The sequence below is a fragment of the Thunnus albacares genome, chromosome 18 (assembly GCF_914725855.1).
Source record: "Thunnus albacares chromosome 18, fThuAlb1.1, whole genome shotgun sequence".
Taxonomy (NCBI): Eukaryota; Metazoa; Chordata; class Actinopteri; order Scombriformes; family Scombridae; genus Thunnus; species Thunnus albacares.
The window spans coordinates 16,835,698-16,849,560 of record NC_058123.1 but is presented as its reverse complement, the minus strand read 5'-3'; the positions used below and the strand labels follow the sequence as shown (position 1 = coordinate 16,849,560).

The following is a 13,863-nucleotide window of genomic DNA, read 5'->3' as shown; positions in this document are numbered from 1 at the left end:
CCTATTTCTCGCCTCAAATGTTTTCAGAAACACATTTTAGTGTGTTGTTTAGCTGTAATACGAGAAAGTTTGTGACCTGGCCACCATGTTGAAAACGGGCAAGCCAAAACCAACCACTGACCAACTCGCAGTACCTGCCAGCAGCCAGGGAGATGTCAATCAAAATGTGATCTGCCATGCCAACACAGTCTTGAGAAATGGTCTAAACCGCAAATTGAGCTGTTTTTGAAACTAGATTTTCTAATAGTTATGAACGTATATTTTCAGTCAGATTTTTGTGGATGCTTAATGATACACTCAACTTTGACATCATATATGCGTCTTTACTATTCAAACCAAATTTACAGAGGCTTTAAGTAATTTATTAGTCCTCTCTACATACATCAGCAAGAGAAATGGCTGCCAAACAGTTACTTACAGCCGTTTGTGTGGAGATGACACTTTGTCCCAGTACCTGGCAAGGATTAAAGACCCAAAACAAACACAAACGCTGAGCCAGCTGAATCAGAGCAATGCCCTGTCTGAAAATACAGAGTGACAAAGCAACTGAGAGACCTGCACCTTAGAGAGACATATTCCCTCTACAGATTCATAGGATGATTCATTGCCTATACATAGTGTTAAAGATAAAAATTTCCATGTGAATTCTCACAACTACTAAAGCAAATGCATAAGAGTTATGTGATAATTCTGCTGCTCCCTCTCCAGGACATAAATGACATCTTAGATTAATCATTTTATTAAGTAGGCTGCCCAGGGAACTACTCTTGGCCCCTTCAGTACTAAATTGTAATAGAGCTGAGTTTAATTGTCCGCGTCGGCGGTGTGCTCACCTACAAGGTTAAAGATGGCTAAAAGTGCACCGGATGGTGACATTGGCCTCCTCAGAGCAAGAGCAGCCACCTTAACAGCCACTGTCACTTTAAAACCAAGTCTGTTCCTGCTGTCCCCTGCCATTATGTCACCCAGTGGAGTGGATGTAGCAAGTAACAAAAGAGGTGGAAGGAGGTCAACTCAGCATAGGTTTTGTCACACTATTGCTCCCGTTTTTATATACAGAAAGGTCACTTGAGTGGCAGCACATTGCATACTACCATTTCAAGAAAAAGAGAGAAATGAAAGCATCGGTGCTGCGTGGAGGAGGCCTTGTGCTTCATTTATGCAATGTGCATTCTGATTTATGAATTCATGTTGAGGGTTGTGTATTTCGCTTAGTAAAAATACTTCATCACAACACAACGGAAGCAAATCCTATTTCTTCCAACATTATAATCAAACCTTCTGCATGAAGGTAATGGCGACATTTTTCAGTGTGTGTTTGTGTGTGAAACTTGATGACGACAACATTACATAAGCATGTGATTAGCCTATATATTTCACACTGGACCTCATTGTCCATCCTTTAAAATTAAAGTCATCGCTGACATTTCTTAACATGTTGCAGAGGAGAAGTGAAAATTTTACAGCTGAAGTGAAAAAGGAATCTGATGTTGGTGCAGTTTCCAGAGCTGATTAGAGCTTTTCTCACAGTGGATGTGACCTTGGTTTGTGTTCTAAAGGTGTCCAACCAAAGAGACTGTAGTAGTTGATATTGAGAGGATCATCAAAGACACTCTGTCTGCAAAATCAGAGATGCAAGCTCCTCACCTTTTGGTGAAATTGGCCGTTTTGAGATCAAAATAGGTCACCTACGAGACTCATGCAGATCTGAGGAGAATTGGTTCATTTTAACTCCAGCAATACAAATCCTTGGTTTGGAGCACATCATTCCAATTATGTGGTTTGGAGCCTTCTATCATGTAAACCCTGAGAACCTCTAATGCGCGTCTTGCAGGGCGTCTCATGCGTGACCATGACAACAGCAAAACAACAAACAACAGCAAAATGACAAACAGTTTGATTTCTATAAGTGCTAAGTCAGTAGTTCTCATGTCGCTGCATATCTGTTTACCTCAAAACTCACACCAGAATATGGGTAAGATGAAGTGTTACACAGCAATAACGGACTCTTTAGTTTATTTGATACATATTTCCTCTTTGGTAATAGCATTATCTTTTCAGTTTTGTAATTCTATTATAGATAACAAAGACAAATGTTTGAATTCACGTTTGCATTTATGTTACTTGTCATATGTTATTATGCATATAGACTAGATACAAGCTTTTTATGAATTTTACTAACATGCCTGATAGTGGAAGGGTGTTAATAAAGAAAGAACTATGAGCAAACTCCCAACATCCTCTTCTTGTTTTTGTCTTGTTGATGTTATCAGCTCCTGCTTGTATGTGTTTCATGAAGGGTTGTTTTACCTCATAATGGCTGTCAGAATTAGTTTTCAGACAGATGCAAATATACGGAAAAATAACTAGAAATGAGCAAGTAAAGCGAGCATAATTCAAATTTTTCTCTCTGACTGAGAGACAGTCTTGTGACTGTAGTTGTGGCAGCCTTTTTCTATCCTTGCAATGTTTTCACCTTTTTTTACCCCTTACCTATTTGCATCCCTGAAAATATTGCATGCATGCAAAACATTTACTGTTGTACACCCAGTTCTGATTCAGGCTGAGATATTATTGCCCACAGTAACCTATATAGCAACAACATGGCATGCATCCTCTCTTGTGATAGTATCATGAAGAATGAAGAATCTGCAGACTTTGGTGACCACCTTAAATCACTTATCATCTTAAAGCCTTAATGAAACCAGTATTGCCCTGACTTAAATCAATTTCAATTTACAGTGTTTTTACTCATCTGCTACTTGAAAAATACAGATATTCATTTTATTTGTCATCAATACTCATAATGAAAAAACATGGCATATATGCTGCAAAAATGACTTAATCTGCATTCCTAAATGTTAAACATTTATTTGAATAGGATACACTTACAGTAGATACAGCTACCCATAAAGGCTTATTGCAATCTATCAGCGTCACACTACGACAGCGATCAATATTCCGATCCAGTTTTTGCTTTTTCTCACAACCCCCAACCAGGCATTACATTACAGGGGGGGGGTCAGCAAAAGTATCAATCTTATTATCCTGATCCATTTTGGAATCAGTAGAGCTCAAGATATCAAGGTATGGTTGGATTTATCCACCATTTTTTCCCTGATACACTGATGTCTGATGGCCTCTGTGTGAGCTGCTGCTGCCGGTGGAACTATCACAGACACATCCAGCATTCTTTCTGTGTCACATGCTCCGAAAAGCGCTGTCTTTCTACTGCCGTGAAATTATCACGGTCTTTTCCCCCTCTTTTTCATCCAATCTGTTCCAAATCTTCTCTTTCCTTCTTTCTCTCTCTTGCTCTCTACTGCATCAACCTCCGCCCCTCTGCCCCATCTGCCTCCCTACTGTTAAACCCCCCTAGCCCCTCGACCCCTCCCTGCACTGGTTTTCTCTCTTTCTCTCTCTCTCTCTATCTCTCTCTCTCTCTCTCTCTCTCTCTCTCTTTCTCAGGCATGTACCACAAACACACATACAGTGCACGCAAATACACATGCTCTCCTGATGCTACACAACTGTTCCCAACCCCCATTGAAAAAAAAGCTACAATAATGCCCTGTTAAAAAATATCAGATTGTTGAAACAGAAAATGTCACAAATCATCCTGTTTTGCCTGCTGAGTAATGAACGTGCTCCGCTCTCTCTCCCTCTCTCTCTCTCTCTCTCTCTCCCTCTCTCTCTCTCTCCCTCTTTGCCCCTCTCCCTGTTAAAATTTACATTCATAAACACACATAAACAGCCAGACACAAATAAATCCAGTTTGACATTATTAATTAACGTCAATGTAAATTTCCCCATAGAACAGCAGACAGCAAGCTTCACTGGCAAATCCTACAACGTTACTGTGCTGCTGTCGGGCCACAATTTGCCCGCTTATCCCAGTGCCTGCAGAGCCAAGCTCAGTGGGATTTGTACACCTCCCACTGCACATTCACATTCAATGTCTCGTAAAGCCAGCCGTAAGTACTGAACACCTGATTGTGTGTGATGCTGCTTTTACTCTCTCGTATCCCTCTTTCCATTTCATAGCTTATGGCCTGGACAGAGCACAGAGACATACATGCAAACATACACACACACACACACACACACACACACACACACACACACACACACACACACACACACACACATCTTTGATGCATCATCCACTTGTCCTACAAACAGTAATTACACAAACTAAGCACTGCGTTCAGATAAAAGCGTTCTGTAAGGACCGAGGATGCTCTGGGGAGATGATGAGTCAAATATAAGCAAGCATAAGATAGCACCGTCTGTTGGCACAGAGCTAGCAGGGTGGAGGAGGGGACTGGACAAGCTGCCTGCCTTGGTGCCATCTCTGAACATCACCTTCCCCATTTCATCAGGAAAACACACTCGTACCACATAGAACAGAAGAACAGAATGCTTATAATGAAATAGCGTCCTGCTCCTCCTCTGTGTCCAAAGCAGGCCAGCCTTGTGATTACAAAAAAAAAAAAAAAGAAGAAGCTGTGTGTCTGTTTGAGAGTAGTCAGGCTTACCGTGTTCACAAGCCAGCATCCATTTACAAAGGATACTGCAGACAAGCCCTTGCAGGGAGAGAAAGGCTCTGAGCAATCCACCTTTAGTCCTGCTGCTTCATCTTCATATCTTCTTCATATTCACAGGGTCTCTCTCACACATACACGTACATCTCTCTCTCTCTCTCTCTTTCTTCGCCCCTCTTTCTCTTTTCTTATTAACGTCTGTGTTCTATATCCTCTCTTGTTTGCTCCAAGGCAGTTGAGACACTGCAGCGATGGGGGTGGAGGGCGTGTATATATGTGTGTGTGTGTTTGAGTGTGTCAGAGACAGAGAGGCAGAGAGAGGGAGTGCAGGACAGAAATAGAGGGAGGAGTCAGCAGGGATAGAGAGAGAAGGGGGAAATGGTCAGGATTAAATCATGAGAGGAACAGAGAGAGAGAGAGAGAGAGAGACAGAGAGGGGGAAAAAACAGGCTTTGATGGAGGAGCTACAGCATCCAGTGTATCTTTATTTCATGCTATAATGATAAAATATCTTTTGACTATTAAAGCATCCGAGCCCTACTGGCTAGAATGGAGGTGATACAGTGAGTAGATGTGTTTCTTGAGGTATTGTGTGCTTGCTGACAGGCCAGCAGCAGGATTGGTTGTGATTTCATTGATGACTGAAAAAACATACAAGATAGGGAGAGAGGGAAGGAGGAGGAGGGCACCAAAGAGGAGAGGAGAGGAAGGGAGGGGAGGGGAGAAATGACGACAAAGGAATGGGAGGGGGATTGGACGATGGTGTAATGTGCTGTTTCCGTGCCAACTGTTTCTGTGACAGTGGGACCACTTCCTTTATTGCTATTGGCTATAAGCAAGAATTGATAGAGGCTCAGGCAAATGAGGCAGCATGCCACGGGGTGTGAATGGGTGGTTCTTTTTATGTGTTTCTTCCCCTTCTTGATAATCTCTGGGAAGATCCAAAAAAAGAAAAAAAAAGAATGTGTTTTGCTTGATTGCAGCTACAGAGAACACATGCATGAGCACACTGAAACATAATGATCGCAGCGCCGCATGATGCGAAGTATCGCTTTGTCATTATGGATGCCACCAGTGTGTTAAAAGACTCCACCCTTCCTCCTGACACACACACACATACACAAACACACACTGTCCAGCAGGAAAAAATCCCCAGATCAGGTTGCTCAGGGTGTGTAGTATAATGTAATTGCCAGGACACCAACCCCGGTGTCATGAACTGTGAGATAATTAATCGGCTATAGGCCAGTGGAAGAGCACATCTGGTGGGGGTGAACAACTTTGCCTCTGCCTGACCTGTCATCTGGCCCTTTTAATCCAGTCAGGCAGGCAGGTGGTGTATTGTCCCCATTCTTTCTCCGTCACTTTCTCTCTCTCACCGCGTCTCTTTATCCCCATTCAACGTATATCATTAATTATCTTTGAACATCCACTCATCTTAACAAACAGTCTCTTCCTCTTTAACTGTCATTTAATTCTGCAGAAATGTATCAGCTCTCAGTTTCAACGTTAGTGCAGATGGAAATGTTTGATCTTCTTAAAAATAAAACTGAGGAAATAACAGACACTACAGTCAATAGTGCAATAACAAACTGTTAAAACACCTGCCACAAAACCACCAAAACCCCACACTGGGACGTCCCTTCTGCATCAATCAAATATAAATAACTGACAGTCAACAGGACACAGAAAACAAGATACAAAGAAAGTGCCAGTTCAGAGGAGACAGCGCATACATAAGTTTTGGTCCTGAAATATGTCAGTGTTTCCACTGAGGCTCAATAGCTGTTGTTGACATTTCACATGAAAAACGTCAAACCTGTGACTATAAACGCTGATGATATCAGGTGTGAAAGAGGAATTACCACAATGTGTGATTCAATGTAATTAAAAAGAATTCAATCTCTGTCCTCTCTTGTATCATCACGCATCAAGTTGGCTGATAGAAATACAAAGTAGATATTAATCAAGTTTCTGATACAGTAGGTGATGATGATGATATTCCATATTGTCAAATAACAACCAGTTTCTTTCTTGAAAGGTTTTCCCTCAGCAATTACAGACCCTTTAGACAAGGCTGACTTGACATGACTAGAATATTTTTTGTGAGATTGTGATGTCATGATGTGACCTTTGAATCTGATGTTTGCTGATAAAAGTGAGCCAGCAGCTCAGTCTTCGCTTCCTTCAGGTGGAAGCTATTTCCAAAATAACCTTTTTTTATGATTTGGACTGTAAGAAACATGATCCACGCCTTCATCTTGTTACATTTAAAGTACTGTTGTTCCCTCTATTCCCATTTAAATCAGATTCCTGTTTGCAAAACTGCAGCAACGAGGCTTTTTGCCAAATAAAGACCAGAGGATCATTTTACCCCATTAAGCAGATGCACACTGGTTGCCTGTTAGTTTCAGAATTGATTTCAAGATTTCACTATCAAAGCACAGCAGTTTTGGTCTCCTGGTTACACACAGTATCATACTTAACACCTCATGAGCTGCAGCACAACCTGGTCCTGGAGGTGACCAAGTTTTTGCTGTCTGAGATCCCACAAGATCTGCTGAGACACATTACATCTGAAAGACTCTTTTAAATCACTCTCAGTAAAGCATTTTATATTGTTCTTTGTAATGTGATTTGTAGAATTTGTTCTTTTTGTTCTACTTATTGATGTACTGGTTTCTTTGTTTTGTAAATTACTACGCCAATATGCCCTTATTCCATGTCTTTTGTTTCTCATGATGTTCCCTGCCAGTGCCTTATGACCCTTCTGTCTCCTTCAACATATCTCCATCCCTTTCACTCTCCATAACCCTCACCATTCCTTTTTGTCTCTCCCAGATTGTCTCTGTGCCTCTCCCAGCTTCCTGTCTCCCTAATCCTTAATCCTGTGGAAATCGGTCAGGCAGAATGAGCTAGCTTTGATCAGGCTCTCATATCAGGCGTGCTAACAGTGTCAGCACACCCGGATCCCACAGAACCCTGGAGCCCAGGGGGAGAGCTTCAAACAGGCGTTCACCCCTTGACTCTGCTTGAGAGGAAGGGGAAAGAGAGGCTGCGGAGTTCCTGTCTCAACCACCATCTACAAACTCCAACACGTTTCTTTTTTTTTTTTTAATTTATCAAACATTTGCATCATCATTTAACAATGTTTATCTGCAATGACAACTTTTGGATAGACTTGAACTAAAACTTGCTGCAGGAAAAGAGGCCAGCATAAAGCCATTCGCGGCTGAGAACAGCGTATCGTACAGAAAAGTGAAAGTTGCTTCTGCTTTTGTCAGTGGTGTCCTTGACAGCAAGCATGGAATCTGTGTCACTGGTGTTTTTATTATTGTGATCCACGTCCAGGGATAATACCTGGCTGAGTGGGAGGCATGTCACAAAACACCTGGCAATCTTGTGGCATAAGTGCATCATGCAGGAGGAAAATTAGCCTTCCTCAAAGGTCAGCTTTGCACAGAGCATCTAACAATCTCAGAAAAAAGAACCACAAACTGTATTCTGCCAAAGCGATTTCTGCTTCAAGCCCATGTTTTACTCCAAACATCCGACCCTGAGGATATGTTTGGAGTGGTCACTGCAATACAATAAAAACAAACATGCTGCTTTTACTTCAGGCTGGTGTTTGAAGTGGCAACCTTTTTAAAAAAAAAAAAAAAAAAAAAAAAAAAGAAGTGCATTACTGACTGGATTGAGTGCCATGAGGTACAGCAGTGATGAAAAGTTATAAGAGCAACACTGCAAATATCAAAATACCCAATTAATTAATCGCTGCATTCTCTTAATATTTCATTCCCACCAAAACACACAGTGTGTACAGATTGTACTCTTAGTGTTAAGGTTGTTAGATTAGGATGCTTGTAAAGAGTAATTTACAGAGCAATGGCCTTGCAAAACTAACAGAAATAGTACAGTACATAAAGGTTTTCCCTTCTCACAACCACATGACCTGGAGGTTGGAGCTCTCTGCAGATCTACAACAATACTGACAGTGTACTCAGTCTACCCATTTAATCAGTTCAGAAGTGTAATCAGGTGCTTTAAATCAGCTAGAGAAATGAAGCATTTAGCAGGGCTGCTCTGTGTACAGGATGTGCAACCACTGATATGAGATATGAGCTCCATTCCTCAACTGAAGATAGTAAAGGACTCTCTTTTGCGATAATATCACTGCGGTCATTATTCTGAACTATAAAATGTTAAAGTGAAGTGTGTGTATTTCCTATTATACCCGCAACATGCTTATGCGTGAAGTAGTAGATAAATATACTCCTCCTGTTGACCTAGATAAACGTGTAGAAGCTTAAGTTTTGAATTGAAGTTATGCCAACGTTATTTCAGTCCAAAACCAGAAACAGCACCCCAGTCTTGGGAAAATCCTCCTGCATCCCACCACCATCACTTAGCAAGTCCTCCACAAAATAAATCCAGCCCTAAAAGTAAGTGCTTGCTACTATGATGCAACTTGCTAACATAAAATCATGTTAACTATTATAACTATTTCAATCTTCTAAGTTTTATCAGTGAGGATCTTTGTACACCCCGGCTGTTACCAGGCTCTTCAAATTATCCAAACAAGACTTCTTACATCACTGAATAATGGTGAATACGAAGTTGAACATGAAAATCAAATGTGGCAAGAGTGGAAAAGTGGAAATACCTGAACAAATTGGTAATGAATATAAATGCTTTTTTTCATTTTTTACAAGTGCCTGGTCTTGCATGACTGGCTCTGGTGTGTGTGTCTCCTCTGCTGTTCTCAAAATAAAGACTGACATCTAGTGGCCAACCCTATGTACTGCCTTGCCAATTGATGACTGATTTTTAGGTCAGTCATACAGTATATTTACTTAGTGATGGCTAAACCCCATGCTTATCTTTGGTGCACTTAATACACAGTAGTGAGTCATCCCCTTATCTACTTTTTTATATGCCATATACGGATATTTACATTAGAGGCAGGATCTTTCTGGAGTCGTTATGTAGCTGACATCAATATAAGACTTGTGCACAACTAGCTGAGTTTTTAAAATGTATGTCATCATATTGCATTTGTATAAATAATAATAATACCAAAATTCAGGCCAGCAATCCCTAACTGATTCAAGGAAAATATTTCTGTAACGCATGTAATTGCTGTAACGCAAGAAAGGATAAATATAATTATCTATCTACTTTCTAAACATCCTTTATCATCTTTACACTATGTCTTAATATTCTTTGTACAGGAATCTAAGTCATAGTTGAAGACATGGTGGGAGCCAGAATAGTGAATGTGTTTTTCAACTGCATACCCTCTGTCTTCAGTATTTGGTTGAGACTATCAGCTGATGTTTAAACCACCAGTGAAATCCAATTTGTGGCTTTCTATTTTGTGTAGCTATCTACTCGGCTACTTCCACGAACTTCTTTTGGATCCATCTGAAATATGTGGCCACAGCCACAATTAAATGTCCCTGCTGGCATCTTTGATATTTCTTGTTGTGAAGTTGTGACTTCTAAGAATGTACACAAAGACTTTCCACAGATATATGTACAGTAAAAGAGGCCTATGCTCTATTCAGAGGTTTTACTTCAGTTCATAAAGTGACACAACATGATTATCATGTGCACTAAATTACATAATTAAGGGGTTCTGTGAAATCTGAAGTAGTGTTACTTTCCTGGCACTCGTTACTACAAAATCACAGAACATTTAACTGCTCATTGGCTTACTGAATGTTGCTAATAGTGGGCAGCAGGTTAGCAAGTCGTTCATAATTTCCTCAAGTGTTATTTTGCCTCTTTGCATCTCTTTTTTGAGAATATTTTTAAATTATTTTTAAACATAGATAGACATGGGACAAAGAAAAAAAATGAAATATTCTCTTAACCCCACCCACTCCGACCCTCTCCTCAGACTCCTCCAGGAAAAACAATACAAACTACTGGTAACAAATAGTAATAATTCATAGCACATTAACAATTCATACTGAGAATTCATGCCAGAAAGTAATCAACTAACATAGAAACACAAGATAAGAAAAGGAAGACAAAGGACAAGAAGACGAAAAACAGAACAACAGATAAGAACAAAACAAACAAACAAACCACAAACCTCAAAAACATACACATATGCATAACCATGGACATATGTGCATACACCCATGCTTCTCTAAGTGTGTGTGTGTGTGTGTGGGGGGGGGGGGGGGGGGGGGGGATCCTTCTAAGGGATCACAACGATCCATTTCTACTAAGGGATCCCATATTTCCTGAAATGACTCCTGTTTGTTTCGCAGTAGTATATATGTATTTTTTTCTAATACCATACAAGACGCCATCTCCTTAATCCACTTACCCATAGTTTTATTTCTAAACAAGCCTCTTTGCATCTCCTGATAAAAAAAAAAACTTTCCAGCAGGAATCTATAAAGATTTGATAGGGCAAAGAGTGTTTTCAAATGGACCCTGAAGCAGAATGTACAAAAAGTACAGACGAGCCATTTTTTTTTATTTGTAGAAGGCTAAACTGTCACTGACATCAGGTAACACCAGTTTTGTGTCACAAACTGAGTGCAGGTTAATGGATGCTACACAAAAAAATCTTTGCTGCCCTTGAATGGCTTTTGGCTACTTCTGCTCCTGTATCTGAAAATGTGGCTCTTTTGTTGAGGACAGATTGTACATAATCTGTAAGAAACGCAGCTCTTTGGAGACTCTTGTAATCCCTGCATTCTTTGGCTAGAGGGAATCCTGTTGACCCCTTTCTAAACCCTAATGCCATCTCTATCTACAGGAAAGACACTGTCTCGTCTGGCATCAGCTAAGCCCTAACAGGAAAGTTTTCTATTGTCAAGCACGATTATTTATTCCACTGGACTTAAAGGTATGTAAAACTTATCTCAGATCAATACACATATTTAACTGTGGAAATGAAGTAAAGGAAAAGCAAGGGTTTTTCTTTGTGAGTTAGACAGATGGTAAATTACTATAAAATCTTTCTTATAAAATCAGTTTTATGCCCACAGCCCCGTGTATTGACAAGACTAGTATATGTGTATTATACAAAGAGATCTAAAAAGGAAAATGATTGCACATGATTAGCTGACAATTAGCTTCCTTTATACTGCACATGACTATATCATAAAATGGAGGACCTCAATATTGAAAATGTGTAGTAAAATATGTGAATCTGTACCTAGATTTGAACGTAAGTGCTGAGACTTGTCAACATTTAATCTGGTGTTTAAATGTGTAGTAACTCAATTTTCATAAAATTCTATGTTCATGCCCCAACATACTCTCAAATCAGCATCTCTCCACATTTATGTCACAAGTCTCTGCACACATTGTAAAATGAGGGTATATTTTCACAAATCTCATGTCAGGTCAAGTCCTGACTTTGTTTCCATATGCGACGCAGCTGTGGTTTTTAGTTGTCTGGCCTTTGTGGCCTTAACTATGTCATTTTGACCAACTCCATATGGGCTCATGCTCCGCTACTGTCAAGCATGCATCACTGCAACCCAAGGCTTCTTTTTATTTACACTGCGCCATGGTTTTTATTTAACACACCAGAGTAAGTAGTAAGTTCATTCATCCCACACTTAAGTCCAGAGGAAGATATTTCAGTATACTAGCCACAGTTCCATCAAATTCTGCATGAATACCATATTAAGAGCCTCAAGTGGGTGATTCAAAATGATTTTGTAGACATGATCTTTTGTCCAATGTTGCTGTTAGGTAAAAATTTCCCCCTGACCAACGCTTTAGCCCATGACAATGTATCCTATTGTTCACTATCATGCCAACATTTCCACTTGAACACAAGAAACATTTAAAGCTAGTTGGCAGATAGCCATTAAATGTATTGACCAGTCCTTTGGACACTGCTCATTTAACCCCACCTCCAGGTTAAATTGTCAATTATATAAACATAAAATAAAAACTAATGGCTAAATTTGGTTGAAATTTTCTGTAGGTTTTCATAGTCCCTGGAGGATGAACCCTAATGCTTGTGGCGACCCCCTGACCTTTCCTTTTTTTAACAAACACCAAACTCAAATGGCACATTTTGCTCTGATCACCAAGGTTGATATAATTCAACCTGATGGGGACATCAATGTCTGTAGAAAAATTTAATGGGAATCAGTCCAACTGTCATTGAGACATGTCACTCAAACCCACAAATGTCAACCTCATACTGTAACTAGAGGAGAAGCCAGCTGATCACCAGTGTCACTACGATCTACCCTCCTGGGACCATGAATATACCAAATTTCATGGTAAATGTCATGTTGTTATTTAAGATATTTAAATTTGGACTAAAGCGGTGAACCGACCAACTGATCAACTCACATTACCATCCCTGGAGCCATACTGCTAGCATGGCTAAAAATCATTATGCTATTTCTTCCGGGTTGTAGTGTAGCCTCTAGGGGTGCCAGTGGGGATTTATTTCAATTGGCGTATAGAGGAATCATGTTTGTATACTTATTTCAAATAAAGTTGTAGGCACAGCTGCATAATTGGTCGTATGTACATTATGTTAACAATCAGGACATGTCCAAATAACAGCACAGTGATTGGCAAAAAGAGCTCTCACTTAAAGCTTTAGAAGTGCAAGAGAAAATGAGGGAACTGGAATTTCGAGTGATCAAAAAATTCTACACAACAGCCAACATTTTATCTTTATCTTAACTTGGTGTGTGTGTCCTATACAAGAATGTGTCTCATTGCTCAATCCAGCAATTTGTGCGATCACTGCCAATTGCCATTACCAGGCTAATGAGGGCTCTGCTCTGTTTGACTAATGGCAGCACTGGAACACTTGTTTACCTTTCTATCCATCATCTCCAGAGTCCATCATTTGCTGGATCCAGCATTTTTGTTAGCACACTGATCAAACATTTATTCATACGTATATCAATCAAAATATTAAAAAGGAAAAAAAATAGGTAGGCTTAACATTTGGTTTTAATTGATTGGCTTATTGCAACACAATAATATCTTCTATTTACTTTTTTTTTTTTTTTTGGTCTTACTGTGTTTTCCTGTTTAATTGTGTCTTACTGTATCTTATTGCCAGTAATAGACGATGAAATCCCCATTTCAGACCCTGGAGCATGAACTAATTTAAAACGACGTGTTACAGATTTTAATCAATAAATTATCCAGAAGAATCTGCAAACCACCTTTTATGATAGAGCCCCCTGAGTCTATTCATCACCGATTGTTTTTTTTTTTTTTTTGGCAAGATAATATTTGAAAAGACCGAAAGCACATTTTTGTAAACCCAAGTATTCACTTTTAATTTGTTCACAAAATGATATTTTTG

At 39.8% G+C, this 13,863-nt stretch overlaps 1 protein-coding gene across 1 annotated transcript in view; it reads right to left on the bottom strand.

Moving 5' to 3' along the window:
- gnaz (guanine nucleotide binding protein (G protein), alpha z polypeptide) overlaps positions 1-4,823 on the bottom strand; it is a 31,510-nt gene extending 26,687 nt beyond the window's left edge. The window contains exon 1 of the mRNA XM_044334379.1: positions 4,539-4,823. The gene's annotated coding sequence lies outside the window, so the exon portion shown is untranslated. The remainder of the gene's footprint in view (positions 1-4,538) is intronic.
- Between the last annotated feature and the right edge of the window lie 9,040 nt (positions 4,824-13,863).